This window comes from Entelurus aequoreus, linkage group LG16, assembly GCF_033978785.1.
Source record: "Entelurus aequoreus isolate RoL-2023_Sb linkage group LG16, RoL_Eaeq_v1.1, whole genome shotgun sequence".
In the NCBI taxonomy this organism is placed as follows: Eukaryota; Metazoa; Chordata; class Actinopteri; order Syngnathiformes; family Syngnathidae; genus Entelurus; species Entelurus aequoreus.
In genome coordinates this window covers 23,218,497-23,238,535 of record NC_084746.1, presented here as the reverse complement: position 1 = coordinate 23,238,535, position 20,039 = coordinate 23,218,497, and the positions used below count along the sequence as shown (strand labels likewise).

The 20,039-nt window shown below is 40.1% G+C and overlaps 3 non-coding genes across 3 annotated transcripts; 1 reads left to right on the top strand and 2 right to left on the bottom strand.

Moving 5' to 3' along the window:
* Positions 1-6,367: 6,367 nt before the first annotated feature.
* Positions 6,368-6,441, bottom strand: trnah-gug (transfer RNA histidin (anticodon GUG)). Its single transcript has one exon. It is a non-coding gene; the product is annotated as a tRNA-His (tRNA).
* Positions 6,442-9,941: 3,500 nt separating this feature from the next.
* trnan-guu (transfer RNA asparagine (anticodon GUU)) lies at positions 9,942-10,015 on the bottom strand. Its single transcript has one exon. It is a non-coding gene; the product is annotated as a tRNA-Asn (tRNA).
* Positions 10,016-10,548: 533 nt separating this feature from the next.
* Positions 10,549-10,621, top strand: trnav-uac (transfer RNA valine (anticodon UAC)). Its single transcript has one exon. It is a non-coding gene; the product is annotated as a tRNA-Val (tRNA).
* The last annotated feature ends 9,418 nt before the right edge of the window (positions 10,622-20,039 follow it).

The window sequence follows — 20,039 nt, the reverse complement described above, 5'->3', positions numbered from 1 at the left end:
AGTATGTTGAAATTAAAATCACATTTTCCTCAGAAATGTATTTCAAGGTAATTGTAGTATACCGACCGACCACAGCTAAAGACATTTTTCTTGATTCATTTTCAGACATCCTCAAACAGCATAGTATGAAAGAAGTAACGTCATGGAGGACGTTAATCTGGACTGGTTAAATAAAACACGTAGAAAGAAACTTAAGGATATTATAAACGGCTTCTATATGATACAAATGATAAGCAGCCCTACTAGAATTACAATTGGATGACAAAAATTAAAGAGAACATCTGTAAATACACGAATACAAAACCAGAAAGAAGAGTGCTAAAATAAAAATACCTTGGATTAATAAAACAATTTGGATTCTAATAAAGACATGAGGACTCAGGTCTCATAAGAGAAATTATAACAGGTCTAAATACAGATCGTATGATTTAAAAGTTTGGAGGAACAAAATTACAATGTTTATGCGGAAGTCTAAGGCTGACTTTCACTTAGAGGTAATCAAAGTTGCAAAAGGGAACATTAGAAAGTTATGGAAAACCAGATACAAACTTACGGAAAGAGAGCAAACAAGAAACAACACTATAACATTAAATATCAATGGCGCTACTATCGCAGACAGTCTGGACATAAGTAATAATTTTAATGAACATTTCATCCAGTCTGTACAAACCCTGAATACAAATAATAATAATAATTGTCATTTATTCAGGATGGACTAATTTTAGAATTAACAAATGAAACAAAGTTAAACAAAATCTTCACTGCATTATCAGACTCACGATCTAGAGATATATATATGGGTTGAACACTATCTTCCTAAAAACATATAAGGATTGTATTATTGCACGTATAACAACGATTGATAAATAAATCAATAACGGAAAACACTTTCCCTACCACGTCGAGAAACTGCTACTATAATTAAATCCATAAAGCAGGAAATAAAGAATACCAGAACATGTACAGACCAATTAGCCTTCTCCATGTTATAACAAAAGGAATAGAACATTTGAAATTAAAAAGTGGCTTTGGAGCAATCAAGGCTGCTCAGACGGTCACTAAGAGGGGCATTATGTTGACACATCAATTTAATGAGTATTATATTTATCCATGAGAGCATTTTGTTGTAAATTGTGAGGTATGGCTGTTAAAAGCTTGGTTGTTGTTATGAATGATGACAGATGTGAACAAGAGCATGTATTGTCTTTGTGTGATGATGTAAATAAGGTGTGGTTGTATTGTATGGTAAGTATGTGTCCATGAAGGGGCATTTGGTGACTTTTCTTAAAATTGATTACATGCTACAGTATGATTATTTTTTGATTAATTATTGATTATTATGAATGTATATATTTATTATGATTAATTAGTGTCATAATTTTATTGCTTGATTTGTGGTGTGGATCCCCTTAATTTAGGTAGCCAGGGACTACAGATGGAAAGTAGCTATTTAGATATAATCTGGTACAGAACACATCTGTTTCTGAACTTAATGTTTTTGTGCATTTTCCCATCATAGATAGACTAAATTAAATACAACTATTTAGTGAATTATTGAGGCCACAATAATTCACTAGGTGTTGTAAAATATCAAAGTACTATTGCAAAAGCGAACAGTGACCTCAAACATGACCTGTCCTCCGCCTCTGTTCTTGCTGCACGTGACTATCAGCTGTCTTTTCTTTTTCTTGGATGTTTCTGAAACTACTAATACTACTACTACTATTACTATTACTATTACTACGACTAACACTGTCCCTGTGAGAGGGACAGAGGGGGGAGGTGAGTTTGGATTGGGTCAAGTTTGAGCGTGTTGAGGTTTATTTAATCAATATGATCAATCCGGTACAAGGATAAAGGAACGTAATGATTTAGATTGACAATTGCAGTGGTTGGCGAAAGCAACCACAACCTCAAAGGAGGGTGCCAATTCAGTTATTAAATGTTTTGTGAATGATCTAATATCCCGACATGGTTTCCCCAAAAAGATTAGGTCAAACAACGGCACCTAATTTAAGAAAACAGGTTAATCTTCTTCAGTCACAAGATCAGCACTTCTCAGGACCAGCAGCTTCCTAGGAAGGTGGAAAGACCATGAGACCAAAATGGTAAGTTTGCAAAATGTAGAATTTGTGTGCCAGTTCCTCTGTGCAGATTTGCGGATGAAAGCAGCCATCCCAGATTCCCTTGCACTCGCTAAGAGGGGCACGGTCAAAGCCAATCCAGGACCAACACCCGATACCTGACTGGAAGGAACCGAGAGGAGAGACAACACCTTGCCAGCGATGACGAGAACAACTAAGGTTGCCAGCCAATGTGTCCACCGGGACTCCAGCAGCTGTGGAAAGAAGTGTCGGGAGTGCCGAAGCAGCGAGGAGGCCTGAAGCAAGCCGAGGGCCTGGACCAAAGCCCCACGCCCCATACTCTGCCCCAGCCTTCCCCAAAGCCCCCACAGCTCCAACTCTACCTGAGTTTTCCCCAATTTCGGCCAGCACGCACATGCCATTGCATAGTCTGCCCAATGGACTGAACCACACCCCAAGAAGAGACAGAGACAGACTGTTTGAGTGGATCTCTTTCTTCACCAAGGCAGCCAAAAGCCCAACGAGGTGTCGGCAGGCCACCAGCCTGAGGCACCACCGAGCCATCTATACGAGCTCTAATCGAACATGGACTCATACGAAATTCAGTTGTGTGTTCAAAATCAATTGATATTTAACAATATTGGTAACTACATTCATTGCAAATGCCGGGAAAAATATTTTTGCAAATGTCTTACAGTCATAAGTCTATATACATTCATCTATTTATGTTCAATGATGTTCATGATCAAAGTATTTGTTTTTCCTTTACTAAATCAAAGGGTAGGCCACTAATTGTGTTCTGTGAGATGGTTTTACTGCAGGCTGGTAACAGCGATCGCTCTGAAGGAGGGTCATAGACGGAATTTTTGCCTCGTATAAAAACATTGAGGTTTTTGCCTCTATCTGCGGTAGAGATTTAAGTTAGTGGTCTATATCAGAAATTGTTTTGGTCCAGGGTCTTAAGACCCTGGAAGGCGGGTATGTAGTAGAATTTCTGACCTTTTGACCTATATTTCTTGTCTTTTAAGAATGTCCGCTCATTTTCAATACTCTTGTATTTTGTGCCATTGAATGGACCAGTTGTGGGACAAAAGTGAATATTAAGTCGTGCCAACCTGTCTACAGAATGTGTTGACTGTCTAAAGGATTCGAGTTGTTATGGAACAGATAGGAAAAGCAAACAAGACATTGACGCACTCGATAAGGAACGATGACGCACAACAGACATATAAAAAATGGCAGAAGACCAGAACTCGGGAGTGATTTTGGCTTGTGTGTGTCTTGTTGTCTCCGGAGTGACATGTGGTCTGTCTGCACGGCCAACTCAATTCAACCTGCACTTCTGATAATGGGTAAATAAATGTGTTGTACTAAACTACTTTTGTTGCCTGTTTAAGCTTCGGACAATCCACTACACATGTCTGTCAAGAATGTACGCTCATGTAATTTCTCTTCTATTCTGTGCAGGTGGGACAAAAGTGAATATTAAGTCGTGCCAACCTGTCTACAGAATGTGTTGACTGTCTAAAGGATTCGAGTTGTTATGGAACAGATAGGGGAAACAAAAAAGACATTGACGCACTAACAAGAGAGATAAGCAAGGGATAAAGTCAAACGAAGGGAGTGTTTTGGTAGCCATTATTCCGTGCTGTCGGGCGCGCCCGGGGGAAAACTTTCTGTGTGCTTGACAACTCAACCCAACCATTGTACCATTTGATTATGAGTAAAATAAAACTCTTGTGTTAAATCTACTTTGGTTCTCATTGACAACCTGGACTTTCCACTACATAAGCACAATGCTATCACGTTAGCTCCGTAGCTAAAGTGCTTTGCCGATGTATTGTCGTGGAGATAAAAGTGACTGTGAATGTCCATTTCGCGTTCTCGACTCTCATTTTCAAGAGGATATAGTATCCGAGATGGTTTAAAATACAAATCCGTGATCCACAAAAGAAAAAGGAGAAAGTATGGAATCCAATGAGCCCTTGTACCTAAGTTACGGTCAGAGCGAAAAAAGATACGTCCTGCAGTGCACTGTAATCCTTCACTCTCACGTACCTCATCCACAAATCTTTCATCCTCGCTCAAATTAATGGGGTAATCGTCACTTTCTCGGTCCGAATCGCTCTCGCTGTTGGTGTAAACCAGGGGTCACCAACCTTTTTGAAACCAAGAGCTACTTCTTGGGTACTGATTAATGCGAAGGGCTACCAGTTTGATACACACTTAAATAAATTGCCAGAAATAGCCAATTTGCTCAATTTACCTTTAACTCTATGTTATTATTAATAATTAATGATATTTACACTTAATTGAACGGTTTAAAAGAGGAGAAAACACGAAAAAAATGACAATTACATTTTGAAACATAGTTTATCTTCAATTTCGACTCTTTAAAATTCAAAATTCAACCGAAAAAAAGAAGAGAAAAACTTTCAAAAAAAGAATTTATGGAACATCATTAGTAATTTTTCCTGATTAAGATTAATTTGAGAATTTTGATGACATGTTTTAAATAGGTTAAAATCCAATCTACACTTTGTTAGAATATATAACAAATTGGACCAAGCTATATTTCTAACAAAGACAAATCATTATTTCTTGTAGATTTTCCAGAACAAAAAATTTAAAATAAATTCAAAAGACTTTGAAATAAGATTTCAATTTGTTTCTACAGATTTTCTAGATTTGACAGAATAATTTTTTTGAATTTTAATCATAATAAGTTTGAAGAAATATTTCACAAATATTCTTCGTCGAAAAAACAGGAGCTAAAATGAAGAATTAAATTAAAATGTATTTATTATTCTTTACAATAAAAAAATAAAAAATACTTGAACATTGATTTAAATTGTCAGGAAAGAAGAGGAAGGAATTTAAAAGGTAAAAAGGTAGATGTGTTTAAAAATCCTAAAATCATTTTTAAGGTTGTATTTATTCTCTAAAATTGTCTTTCTGAAAGTTATAAGGAGCAAAGTAAAAAAAATAATGAATCTATTTAAACAAGTGGAGACCAAGTCTTTAAAATATTTTCTTGGATTTTCAAATTCTATTTTAGTTTTGTCTGTCTTAGAATTAAAAATGTCGGGCAAAGCGAGACCAACTTGCTAGTAAATAAATACCATTTAAAAAATAGAGGCAGCTCACTGGTAAGTGCTGCTATTTGAGCTATTTTTAGAACAGGCCGGCGGGCACCGCGTTGGTGACCCCTGGTGTAAACAATGGGGAAATGTGAGGAGCCCTTCAACCTGCGACGTCACGCTACTTTTGGTACAGGCTAGGCTTTTTTTATCAGCGACCAAAAGTTGCGAACTTTATCGTCGTTGTTCTCTACTAAATCCGTTCAGCAAAAATATGGCAATATCGCGAAATGATCAAGTATGACACATATAATGGATCTGCTATCCCCGTTTCAATAAGAAAATTTCATTTCAGTAGGCGTTTAACAAACAGGCACCTTGACTGACAGCTACAGCGCCTGGAACAGCATGGGATTTCAACTCGATGTCTATAACCCTACACTGAATTAATGATAGCCAATTTGAGGCGATAGCATTGATTATCAGTAACTTACATTAGTTTAAACAAGCATGGCTTGAAAGTTATGTTGCAAATCACTCAAATAGTCACCTGAAACCTTAATCATAGCAGAGGATGGTTTCGATCCATCGACCTCTGGGTTATGGGTCCAGCACGCTTCCGCTGTGCCACTCTGCTGTCTTAAACTACAAGATGCTTACTCTGGTGAATATCCAGACAAACTACTTGTGACAAAGTGATTTGGAACCCATCTGAAGTAGTGTTTCTTTCTGAGTCCTGGTTTAATCCACATTTAAAATGGCATTTTTTTTAAGTACACATTGTAGTAAACATCAAACTCTGTGGATCCATTGGGATTTTATTCAAAACGAATAGAATTTGGCTTGCATTTTATGTGGTTTGAAAACAAACTGAGAAAGTGTTACAGAAAAAACATCAAGACACTGACGGGATTTGAGCCCAACATCTCCTATTTATCAAACAGGCACCTTGACTGACAGCTACAGCGCCTGGAACAGCATGGGATTTCAACTCGATGTCTATAACCCTAAACTGAATTAATGATAGCCAATTTGAGGCGATAGCATTGATTATCAGTAATTTACATTAGTTTAAACAAGCATGGCTTGAAAGTTATGTTGCAAACGTGGCACATGTTTTCAAGAGAAACTTTTTTGCAAATTTAGAGAAGGACATGGGCTGTACAAGAAAATCCTCGGACACCCGTGCTCGTGTATAGATTTCGTCCCTGGGTGGGCTTGGACCACCATCCTCTCAGTTCACAGCCGAATGCGCTGACCGATTGCGCCACAGAGACCGACTGGTTTACGTGATTAATTACTCCCCAAAAAATTATAAAATCTCATGTTACGATGTCCCGATGTCATTGTCTTTGAATGGGCGTAACTAGAAGTACACTGCTTCAGCCTTCGGTGAGTCCAATATACCATTTGGGTGGAATGCCTGCGTCTTGCGGTTGTCACAAACATTGCTTTTGTCCCTTATGAATATTAGTTAAAATGTAATAAAATCAACAGGATGCATTGGCTGGGAATCGGACCCGGGTCTCCCGCGTGGCAGGTGAGAATTCTACCACTGAGCCACCAATGCCTGTGGAGCAAAAGAGATTTATGAACTCGGTTAAGAAGAAGAATGTTTGAAATGCGGGCTGTGACAGACAAAACATGCTACAAAGTAGAATACATTCTACGTGCACAAGGGATTTAACAACATCCACAAAAGGCAAGAAATGCAATCCAGTTAATAACAGTAATAAGACTAGCGAGCACCATGTTTTCCATTGGCCGAAAATCAACTTGTAAGTCTTGATAAAGGTCTGCGACTTGCAGCAGTTTCCATGGTGTAGTGGTTATCACATTCGCCTCACAGGTGAAAGGTCCCCTGTTCGAAACAAGGTCTTTTTACTTTCCTTCTTACCTCTATAAATAAGAAGGAAATAAATGATAGCAAGGTCCTGTGTTTCATCATAAAGTAGTTTGCAACATACCTGGCCACCTCATGTACAGCCGAGCACACAAGACACCAAATTTAGAGGGTTCTCATATAGGCAGACCTTAGGCTTCAACATCATGAATGCTGGGTTCCATGAAAATGTCACGCACAAACCTGTGATATTTCTCATTCATTCAAGTCATTGTATTCTCAGGGCTTTGAATGCATTGCAACTGTAGTGTTTAGATTGACTTATAAGATGTTTTACCTCTCATTTTAGCAGGAATCATAGGTGTAATTCCCAAAGAGCTAGAGAAGGCAGCTGCAGTCTGAATGAGTGTTGGCCTTGTTTTCAAATTAAGAATCAGTCAAATAGTCACCTGAAACCTAAATCATAGCAGAGGATGGTTTCAATCCATCGACCTCTGGGTTATGGGCCCAGCAAGCTTCCGCTGCGCCACTCTGTTGCCTTAAACTACAAGATGCTTACTCTGGTGAATATTCAGACAAACTACTTGTAACAAAGTGATTTGGAACCCATCTGAAGTAGTGTTTCTTTCTGAGTCCTGGTTTAATCCACATTTAAAATGGCATTTTTTAAAGTAAACATTGTAGTAAACATCAAACTCTGTGGATCCATTGGGATTTTATTCAAAACGAATAGAATTTGGCGTGCATTCCCGTGGTTTGAAAACAAACTGAGAAAGTGTTACAGAAAAAACATCAGACACTGACGGGATTTGAGCCCAACATCTCCTATTTAACAAACAGGCATCTTGACTGACAGCTACAGCGCCTGGAACAGCATGGGATTTGAACTCGATGTCTCTAACCCGACACTGAATTAATGATAGCCAATTTCAGGCGATAGCATTGATTATCAGTAATTTACATTAGTTTAAACAAGCATGGCTTAAAAGTTATGTTGCAAACGTGGCACATGTTTTAACTACCGTAATTTCCGGACTATAAGCCGCACCTGACTATAAGCCGCACCAGCTAAATTTAGGGGAAAATACAGATTGCTCCATATATAAGCCGCACCCGACTATAAGCCACAGGCGTTTTGATGTGTAATTACTGTAGTATATAGGGGTTCCTGCTACCACGGAGGGGATTGTCGGGACAGAGATGACTGTTTGGGAACGCAAAGCGTCCCATTTATTAACAATAAATCTTTCAATCAAACTTTCACATCTTTAACATGGCGAACAGCATTTGTGCAGAGTACAAATAATACAACGGTATTACCGGTAGTGACGGTAGTCAGTCTTTAATCACTGGTCATCGTCTTCCTCCTGCGTACTAAAACCACCGAAATCGTCTTCGTCGGTGTCGGAGAAGAACAGGTCCAAAATGGCGTCGTCAGCCACTTTCTCTACCTTCGTCAGTGGAATCAACAGCTTCGGCTCCGTCAGCCGTTACGCAGTCCTCTTCATCATCACGACGCAGCAGTCCAGCTTTTCGAAAGCCGTTGATGATCGTGGATGTTTTCACACTTTTCCATGCCGTCAGGATCCACTGGCAGACTTGAGCAAAAGTTGCTTTTCGCATGCGACCAGTTTTGGTGAAGGATTTCTCACCGTTAGTCATCCATGCCTCCCACTGAACTCGTAGTGCCACTTTAAAAGCACGATTCACACTGATGTCCAGTGGCTGCAAATGCTTCGTTGTGCCCCCAGGAATCACAGCTGGAATAGAGTTTGTGCTCTTGATGGCTGCTTTCACAGAATCTGTTATATGGGCTCTCATGCTGTCCAAAACGAGCAGTGCTTTTTTTTGGTGAAAAAATCCCCCAGGTCGCTTGACATAGCACTCATTCAGCCATTCCTTCATAACGCTTTCCATCATCCACCCTTTCTGGTTGACTTTTATGGAGATGTCTTTCGGGAATTTTTCATTTGGCATAGTAATCCGTTTAAAAATCACCATCGGTGGAAGCTTTAGTCCGGATGCTGTGCAGCCCAGAACACAAGTGAAATGTGTTCTCTCATCGCCAGTTGTTCTCAGTGTGATGGACGATTCACCTTTTTTGTTAACAGTCCTTGTGAGAGGCAAGTCAAAGGAAAGAGGCACTTCATCCATGTTTATTATCTCGTCCGGTCCGATGGAATATTCCTCTATTTTTCTTTGTGTGAATTCGCGGAAGTTTGTTATTTTCTCCTCGTGGTCGGGAGGGAGTTGCTGACTCAGAGTCGTCCGTGCCCTAATGGACAGCCCCTTTCGTCTCATAAATCTGACACACCATGATGGTCCGCCTCTAAAATCTTGAATATTCATTTCTTTGGCGGTTGTTTGGGCTTTCAGTCGGATCTGCACGGTGGAAACACCCCGGCCGTCTGTGTGTTCACCCAGTCCTCAAGAAAGTTTTCAAGTTCCGGCCATCTGCTTTCATTACCTCTGAAGGATTTGTTTGTCTTTTTGCATTGAATCAGTTCTTCATGCTGCCGTCTCCAACGTCTCACCATTGATTCGTTGATGTCAAGGGTACGTGCTGCAGCTCTATTCCCTTCTTTGACAGCCAAATGGATTGCTTTTAACTTAAACGCAGCATCATATGCACCTCTACGTTTGTTTTCCATATTGTTTTCCAAACTGTCGCTGACGCTCTCCTACTCTTTATTTTGCTCTCGTTACCTGGCGCAAGATGGCTGCCTCGGTCTCGCGCATCTTCGGTAGTGTGCGCCCTTGGTTACCGTAAGCCGTAAAATAGACGCACCGTCGTAAAAGCCGCACGGACCAAAACGAGGGAAAAAAGTAGCGGCTTATGGTCCGGAAATTACAGTAGAAACTTTTTTGCAAATTTAGAGAAGGACATGGGCTGTACAAGAAAACCCTCGGGCCTCCGTGCTCATGTCAAGATTTCGTCCCTGGGTGGGCTTGAACCACCATCCTCTCAGTTAACAGCCGAACGCGCTGACCGATTGCGCCACAGAGACTGACTGGTTTAAGTGATTAATTACTCCCCAAAAAATTATAAAATCTCATGTTACGATGTCCCGGTGTCATTGTCTTTGGATGGGCGTAACTAGAAGTACACTGCTTCAGCCTTCGGTGAGTCCAATATGCCTTTTGGATGGAATGCCTGCCTCTTGCGGTTGTCACAAACATTGCTTTTGTCCCTTATGAATATTAGTTAAAATGTAATAAAAGCAACAGAAAGCATTGGCCGAGAATCGGATCGGGTCTCCCGCGTGGCAGGCGAGAATTCTACCACTGAGCCACCAATGCCTGTGGTGTAAAAGAGATTTATGAACTCGGTTAAGAGGAAGAACGTTTGAAATGTGGGCTGCGACAGACAAAACATGCTACAAAGTAGAACACATTCTACGTGCACAAGGGATTTAACAACATCCACAAAAGGCAAGAAATGCAATGCAGCTAATAACAGTAATAAGACTAGCGAAAACCGTGTTTTCCATTGGCCGAAAATCAACTTGTAAGTCTCGATAAAGGTCTGCGACTTCCAGCAGTTTCCATGGTGTAGTGGTTATCACATTCGCTTTACGCGCGAAAGGTCCCCTGTTCGAAACAGGGTGGAAACAAGGTCTTTTTACTTTCCTTTTTACCTCTATAAATAAGCAAGGAAATAAATGATAGCAAGGTCCTGTGTTTCATCATAAAGTAGTTTGCAACATACCTGACCACCTCATGTACAGCCGAGCACACACAACACCAAATTTAGAGGGTTCTCATATAGGCAGACCTCAGGCTTCAACATCATGAATGCTGGGTTCCATGAAAATGTCACTTACAAACCTGTGAAATTTCTCATTCATTCAAGTCACCGTATTCTCTGGGCTCTGAATGGATTGCAACTGTACTGTTTCGATCAGGGGTCTCAAACATGCGGCCCGCGAGACGTCATTGTGCGGCCCGCACCTTAATATGAACGTTTAATGTTAGTTCGACCCACAAGTTTTATATGAACAGCGCTTGACAGCGCTGTGTGCGGAGCTGAAGCATTCTTGCCAACCCTCACGATTTTCACCCGTCAACAATACTGAGCACATCAATATTGAGTCAACAATACTGAGGACAACAAAATTAAGGGCACGAGGTTTAGCGTCCATTTTTTCTACATGCAAACAATGTGCCTGCACAGTCACATGTTATATGCGGCTTCAACAGACACACGTAAGCGACTGCAATGCATACTTGTTCAACAGCCACACATGTTACACTGAGAGTGGCCGTATAAAAAAACTTTATCAATGTTACAAATATGCGCCACAATGTGAACCCACACCAAAAAAGAATGACAAACACATTTATGGAGAACATCCACACGTAACTCAACATAAACACAACAGAACAAATACCCAGAATTCCTTGTAGCCCTAACTCTTCCGGGTTACAAGGAATCTACCAATCATGGTGTGGTATATGGCTCTCGAGGGCCGAACATTGACGTCACTTGCGTGATGCAAGCAGAGAAACGTTTTGCTGCTTTTCCACGAGACCCGCACGGCGCTCTTCCTCCCTCTCTCCCTCCCTCCCTCGCTCGCTCTCTCTCTCTTACTCTCTCTCGCTGTAAACTCCACAGCGAGCCCCCCCCCCCCCCCCTCCCCCCACCTCCTCCCGTTGGCTCCTCCAGACAGAGACGATTTGTGTTATTTGGGTCCAAAATACCCCTGCGTTAGTGGAAAATCGGCAAATGAGTGAAAGCGAGAGAAAAGTTGCCATGGATTCGAGGGTTGTCTTACGTGCCTGGCTGCGGTCACACGGCGACACCTGTCTGTCAGTAATAAAGTCCCCGATAACCTGGACCAATTCAAACCGTTATTTGTTTTTTTTAGGCAAGGCAAGGCAACTTTATTTGTATAGCGCTTTTCATACACAAGGCAGACTCAAAGTGCTTCACAGACAACAAAGTGAAATGAAAGAAAATAAAAGCAAAATTAAAATGCAGACAATAAAAATAAAAACAGTGCAGACGTTAAAAGTTAAAAGATTAAAAGATTTAGCTGAAAGCTAAGGTGAACATAAAAGTCTTCAGTCTAGTTTTAAAAGTAGTGAGAGTTGGGGAGAGTCTGACATCTTCAGGAAGTTTATTCCAGCTATGTGTTGCATAGTGACTGAATGATGATCTCCCTTGATTTGAGTTTACTCTTGGAACCGCTAACAGATTGGTCTCAGAAGATCTTAGTGATCTAGAGGGCGTATATAGTGGGAGCATATCAGTGATATACTTGGGCCCTAGACCATGTAGTGATTTATATGTGAGCAGGAGGATTTTGAAATCTATTCTCTGATGTACAGGGAGCCAATGTAAGGATTTAAGAATTGGTGTAATGTGCTCACATTTTTTGGTCTTTGTTAGAACTCTAGCAGCAGCGTTCTGAACAAGCTGTAGCTGCCTGACAGTTTTTTTGGGAAGACCTGCAAGGAGACCATTACAATAGTCTAGCCTACTGGTAATAAAGGCATGTACAAGTTTTTCTAAGTCTTGAGCTGACATGAGCCCTCTAAGTCTTTTTACATTTTTGAGGTGATAGTAGGCCGATTTTGTTACTGATTTGATGTGACTGTCGAAATGTAAATCAGAATCTAAAATAACCCCAAGATTTCTGGCTTTATTTGAGGTTTTCAGGGACAGTGATTGAAGGTGTTGGATGACTTTAAACCTTTCTTTTTTAGCACCAAAAACAATTATCTCAGTTTTATCTTCATTTAGTTGTAGGAAATTTTGGCACATCCAGTGTTTGACTTGCTCAATGCACTGGCACAGAAGATCTATGGGGCGATAGTCATTTGGTGATAGCGCTACATAGATTTGGGTGTCATCGGCATAGCAATGATGGTCAATGTTATTATTTTGCATGATTTGTCCTAGTGGGAGCATATAGATGTTAAATAAAGTCGGCCCCAAGATTGAACCTTGGGGGACTCCACACGTTACGTTGGTTGGTTCTGATACAAAGTCACCAATGGAAACAAAATAGTTCCTATCTTGTAGATATGACTTGAACCAGCTTAAAACTGTGCCTGAGATCCCCACCCAGTTTTCCAACCTGTCCAAAAGTATTGAGTGGTCGACAGTGTCAAATGCAGCACTGAGGTCCAAAAGCATTAATACTGAAGTTTTGCCAGAGTCTGTGTTTAGACGGATGTCATTTATAACTTTAAGAAGGGCCGTCTCTGTGCTATGAAGAGGTCGAAATCCTGACTGGAAGTTGTTGTGGCAGCCAGTAGAAGCCAAGAAGTGATTTAGTTGTTGGAGGACAACTTTCTCAATTATTTTACTTATGAATGGTAGATTTGAAATTGGTCTGTAGTTGTTGATAACAGAGGCATCTAGGCTCTGCTTTTTTAGAAGAGGTTTAATGACTGCAGTTTTGAAAGCCTTCGGGAAATTGCCCGATTTAATAGAATTATTAACTATTTGCAAGATGTCTGTTGATAGGCAGTCAAAAACATTCTTAAAGAAGTTGGTAGGTAAAACATCAAGGCAGCAGGTGGATGACTTTAGAGCTGTCACCGTTTCCACTAGAGTTTTAGAGTCTATGGCATTAAAGCTTGCCATCATTGCTGTGTTACTTTTGCCTAAATGGGGTGGTGATCCAACTTTTTTACTTGAGATATTGATGGTGCGTCTGATGCCTTCAATTTTATCAGTATAAAAGAATGCAAAGTCATTGCATTTCTGCGTGGAATGGAGTTCGGCTGGTATTTGTGTTGGGGGTTTAGTCAGTCTGTCAACGATTGTGAATAGGGTTTTGGCCTTATTTGTGTTGCTGTTTATGATATTGGAGAAGAATGTTTCTCTAGCACTTTTTAAGACTAAATTGTAGGCCTGGAGGCTCTCTTTATAGATGTCATGGTGAATATGAAGTTTTGTATTCCGCCAGATTCGTTCAGCCTTCCTGCACTCTCTTCTCTGGGCTGTTACAGCAGCAGATTTTCTCCAGGGTGCCTTTTGCTTGCCAGAAATCGTTTTAACTGTAACAGGTGCAATGATATCTATGATATTCACAATTTTGGAATTAAAGTTGCTTACAAGATCATCAGCATGACATGGGTTTAGAGGTGGTAGTGAGGAGATGGCGTTTTTAAAGAGGACATTAGCATGTTCATTTATGTACCGCTTTTTGACATTCTTTGATTCTGTTTGTGTGTCCGGAATTACAGAAATATTAAAGAAAACACAGAAATGATCAGACAATGAAGGATCAATCACAAGAACATCAGAAACATTGAGACCTTTTGTGATAATCAGGTCCAGGGTGTGTCCCTTATAATGTGTAGCCTCTTTCACATGTTGAGACAGTTCAAATGTGTCTAAAATAGTAAAAAGTTCTTTTGCGCCCTTGTCATTTAAATCGTCAATATGAAAATTAAAATCACCAGTTATAACCAGGCAGTCAAAGTCAGTGGAGATGCTAGACAATAGTTCAGTAAAATCATCAAAAAAATTTGCAGAATATTTAGGTGGCCTGTAGATAATTAACAAGAGAATTTTGGGAGAGCATTTCAACACAGCACACAGGTATTCAAATGATGTAAACTCACCGAGTGACATCTGTTTCCCCTGAAACATGTTTTTAAATATAGCAGCAACCCCTCCACCTCTTTTCCCCGACCTACATATATCAATGAAGTTATAGTTGGGGGGTGCTGTCTCGATCAGAATGCTTGCACTGTTATTTTGTTCCAGCCATGTTTCAGTTAAAAACATAAAGTCAAGTTTAGAAGTGCTAATAAAATCATTGACTAAAAATGATTTGCTATTCAGAGACCTGACATTGAGCAGACCCATCCTGATGGTGTTATTGACAGGCTTCGATGTTGGCTTTGATTTGGAGATAATAGGAATGAGATTGTTTAGGTTAGCAGGGTGGCTAAGTTTCCCAATGTTTACTCTCTTGGTAGTCACAACAGGGATGTAGAAGGTGCCATGATTTGATGTAGGCAACCTTGGGCCCAGCTGATAATGTGGTCTACTGCTGAACCCTTTTCTGTATCAGAAATATTCAGGACTGCTGTCAGGGCGAGGCGGGGTTTGCCGTAAGGGGGAGGGGGAGTGAGCAGCGTCAGAGCTGGGACGAACTACTGAAGGTGGACGTTGAGGGCGTGTAAGGGGTTGGCGTGAGAAAGGTGAAGTATGGCTGGGGGGTTGTGGAGCACGCCTTCGTGGAGGGGGTGGTGGAGGTGAGCGATGATCTAGGGGGGTAAAAATCTGAGTAGGGTGGGGCGTGAGTGGGGGTAGCTCCCGGAACTCCAAGGGGGAGAAGGGGGGAGAAAGGTCTACTTGAGGGAGGGAGAAAGATGGAGACGTGGATGGCTTGGGGGATGTGGGGGAGGGATCTTCACATGCATTCAGAATGGAGGGAGGGGCGGTAGAGGAGGATAGACACCTCTCCTCTTTGCTCTGGTGTATCTCATGGTCGACGTTCTCCTTTTGCAGTGGCGGTCCTCCTTCGACGTTCCTGATAGGCTGTGTTGTGTCTTCCTTCCTCGGTGGCTCCTCTTGTCTCTTGTCCTTGGCAGTGATGATAGATGCAAGATGCAGGAAGTGAAACATTTTATTGTTTAATTTGCATTGCCTCACATGATGAACACTACATATATTTGTATATGACGCCATATAACACTCCGGGAGCCGTCACTTTTTCCCGGTACTTTCCGCCGACCGCCGTGTTGCTGTCGGGAGGAAAAGCGGAACGACACACATTGCGGAAATAACATTATTCTCCGTGCGTCGGCTAAATACAAATATATTCCACAACCCCAAAAATGTCTTTTTCAAAGCGTGCAGTAAAGACAAAGGTTAGTGATGAGCAAAGACAATTCCAGGAAAAGTGGGAGATGCAATATTTCTTTGTTGAGCACAGGGGCACTCCGACGTGTCTTATTTGCACAGAGAAAGTTGCAGTGCACAAGAAATACAATTTAAAACGTCATTACACCACTAGACATGCTGAGGAGTATGCAAAATACCAGGGAGATGAGAGAGTGAACCGGGTTGCACATTATGTGTATGTGTATACATTGTTGCTGACTGGAGAAATCGAATTATTATTGTTAGAATAGAATAGAATAGAATAGAATAGAAAGTACTTTATTGATCCCTGGGGGAAATTCAACACCACAGTTCGCTCACAATAGACAAGAATAACAATAAATAATATTATATATATATATATATATATATATATATATATATATATATATATATATATATATATATATATATATATATATATATATATATATATATATATATATATATATATATATATATATATATATATATATATATATATATATATTCTACATATACTCTACATTTAAGTGCAGTCAAGGAACATATGCATTAGAGGAAGATGGCTCAGAAAAACTAAAGCAAAGTGGAAAGACAGCAAAGAGCTCAGAGAAGATCAGAGTTTTAAGATAATTTAAAACTGAAAAAGACATACATCATTGTGAAATGTTTGCACTGGGAAAGCCAGCTTGCATTTCATAATGGGATGTAACATTACCAGAAATCATTCTGCATATTTAAGAGCAGCAAACAAGCAGAAACAAGGTAAAAGCCTTTTTTTTTGGCAGCTCACCCCATCTTATGTATTTGACTTGTTTTCTTCAAACACATGAGGACATGTTAGCACCTACAGTGTTTGCTAAAAAAAAAAAAAATCCAACACCACTCCTCCAATTAATAACTTTTTAAAATGTGTGTATGTGTAATTGTTGAATACATTGTAACTCAATTCATCATACTTTGTCTTTTTGTTTGGTTTGGTTCTTTCTTCAACGTATCTATTACCTGATTCATGTGCATCTGGTTCCACAGGGTTTTAAAAAAAAAAACGTTTTTCTTTTTAATATAAGTAATATATAGTGAAGCTCCCCTGGGAAAAGTATCCCAGGGGAGAATGACCAAAATGACAGTCATTAAAAAAATCTTTGTTTATGTCAACAATTTTCCCTAAAAGTCACATTGAGGCTAGACCGTGTGTTTTTTCTATTAATTAATAGATGGATCAATAGAAAAACTCCCCTCCCGACCTGCTATCTGAAAAACCCAGTTTTAATGTGTGTGAATACCGTAGGATGTCATTAATGTGTTACTGGAAAAAAGGGGGTTAGATTTGTTCACAGATTCTGTTAAAGACATCGTGGGTCACAAAAGTCCAGAAAACTTGAGCAAAAAGTTCATTGTTCGTCCCTTGACAATAGTGTACTTCTAGGGAGGAGCACCTCTGTTTCCTGTGGAGCAGCTATGGGGAAGCACATTAGCCCATTAGTCATCTTGATTTAGGTTGGTCCACAGTCCAAACATATTTAGCAGCTTTAAATGAGAAATTAAACGAGCAAAATTTGCCACCATTAAGTGTTAGCGACGGACAGCAAGGTGTTAGTGGCAACGACCGTGCCTCTATTTAAACTCATTGAATCAGGGCATTCTTTCCTCCCACAAGGTCTGTGGAAGACGAGGAACCCATTCTTAAGAGAAAACCCTGAATGTAAACAAAACTGCTTCACTGCTTGAGTGTGAGTTAAGAATTTAGAAGAAGTCGAGGACTAAAATGTCTCAACTTCCAGGGAAGTGCAGAAGAGTATAGATCTGGGGCCGTATTTATCAAGCTTCTTAGAATTACTCCTAAGAAGTCTGCTAAGAGTTGACTTAAGAGTAAATAAATTATTCGCTGAAAGCTGCACTTAAAAGTTAGTTATCAAGCGTCTTACTCACACTTTCAGCGAAGTGTAGGACTGAATCTTAAGTGTCACACTCAGAGCTGAATTACGACATTACTATGTGCCGTAAACGGAATTTTAGGTGACGTCATTTCTGTGTCCATAGAAATGACCAATCACGGAAGGGAATCCCTTGTCTAAGAATAAAGAAATATCTTAGAAATATTTAAGTGGACAATGGGAGTGTATATTTTGACAATAAACTACAAAATAATACAAAACAAACTAGTCCCCGCCCGCACTCACGCTACCGTTCCCTCTCTTCTCTCGCCCACACACTCACTGACATCACTCACCTCACACATACGCTACTCTCATAACATTTTCTTTCCAATTCATTAATTAGGCAACTAATTTGAAACTGGTGTGGGTGGCTCTATACATACTAGCCCACTGCAGCCACATGCAGGAATCAACAAGGAATCGAAAATTATTAAATCTGTGACAAAAATAATACCCGCTCTGTCTAAACGATACCGTTTGATCAGCTGCTCGTGATCAAACAAAGCCAGGACATCCTTCCGCTCCCTGAACGTTCGCACACGTCTCTCTCGCCTCAGTGCCATCCCCTGCTGGTGTTACAGGTCCCGGCTTGGGTACCTGGTTACAGCTTATAATTATCCTGCAGTATGGACACAAGGATCACAAATTGAAACGTGTTGTCGCTTTCCCAAATTCCACAGGATTGTGTTTTTATTGAACCACACAAAATATAGTCTGTCTCTTTCTTTTGTTTTTTTCCATTGTCTTTTCAACGTTCATATTTTTTACATTATCACAATAATAATCAATATAACAATCATTCTGTCATTATTCAAATTCACACTACATAACACATAACACCATTCTCATTTTACATCATTTGTTCTCCTCATCAATATCTCTCATTTTCATTTCCAGCATAATACTGTTACTACAGTGTCTGCATCATTGTAGTATCACTACATAGCTTTGGCAAAGCCCACGTGTGAGTAGCTGCACCACTACAGTGCACACAGAAAGCAGACAGTGGCTAATGCTAACAACATTGGCAGAACTGGACCAATAAACAATATAGAAAGTTATAATACAAAAACAAACTCATATTGTACACATTTAGGCTCATTGCACTTGTCACCTTTACAGAAGTGATTAGAAAAATATTAATAGAAAAATAAACTGCAGCAGCCCACTTTGCATTACATTACAATGTCCCAAAACGAACACCAAACGTCATCATCCTCACATCAAACTAAAGCTCAGTGATTGCACTTTATCACAAAATTATTTGTGTTTCAATTATAGCTGCTTTAAGGTCATTACTAACCTGCAGTATGGACACAAGGATCACAAATTGAAACGTGTTGTCGTTTTCCCAAATTCCACAGGATTGTGAAGTTTGGGCGGAAGTACGTCAGTGTACAGGAGACTCCCACGGTGAAACAGACCTACACTGCCCCCTGCTGTCAGTAGTTAGCTGTTGTTTAACAATCTGTTGGTATCCTAGTGTCACCATTAAATATTATTTACCTGAATATTATCAAAACAAATTATAAAAATACACAATAACAACTTTTTGTGGGTGTCACACATTCCCCGACAAAATAAAAATGGCTCCTGACATTCTCAAAATATTCAATATAAATGTTTCTTCACAACTCGAAATCAATGAGTGGGTGCAAAGTATGGACTATATGTTTGTGGCATGTAAGGTGCGGGTGGGTATGCTAGTGGAATATGATAGGGTGTACCCCAGAATAGTATGTATGCCTCAACTGTGTTTACTGTTGGCTGACCAAGTGTATCATATGTAAATATGTGTCGTGGTCTCCTCTCTCTGGTCGATCTTCTGACATCACTGTTTAGTGGTAAGTGTTCATCGTCATTTGTTCCTTCTGATTGCCTCAGTTCTTCTCTTGCAGGTGATGGAACTCGATCAGGCATGTACTCTTCATCATTTTGTTCTTGTAGTTGTCCTCGGTATTCCCTTTCAGAGACTCCCACTGGATCAGGTAAGTGTCTTTCTTCCCTCACAGGTTGTTGGAGTCTACCAGGTAAGAATTCTTCTTCACTCATTATTCCCTCCATTACAGGTTCATTATATGATTGTCTTCGACTTGAAGTCGGTTCATGGACTGAGTCTCTCCGTTCTGTCCTATTCAAAGGCAGTCTTAGCCAATAGCGTCCAGTGCTCTGTTCATCCTCTGAATCCTCCGAGTTGTCACTCTCAAGCATCTGTTGCTCTGCATCACTAGCTCTTGAACATATTTTTCTCTGTCTTCC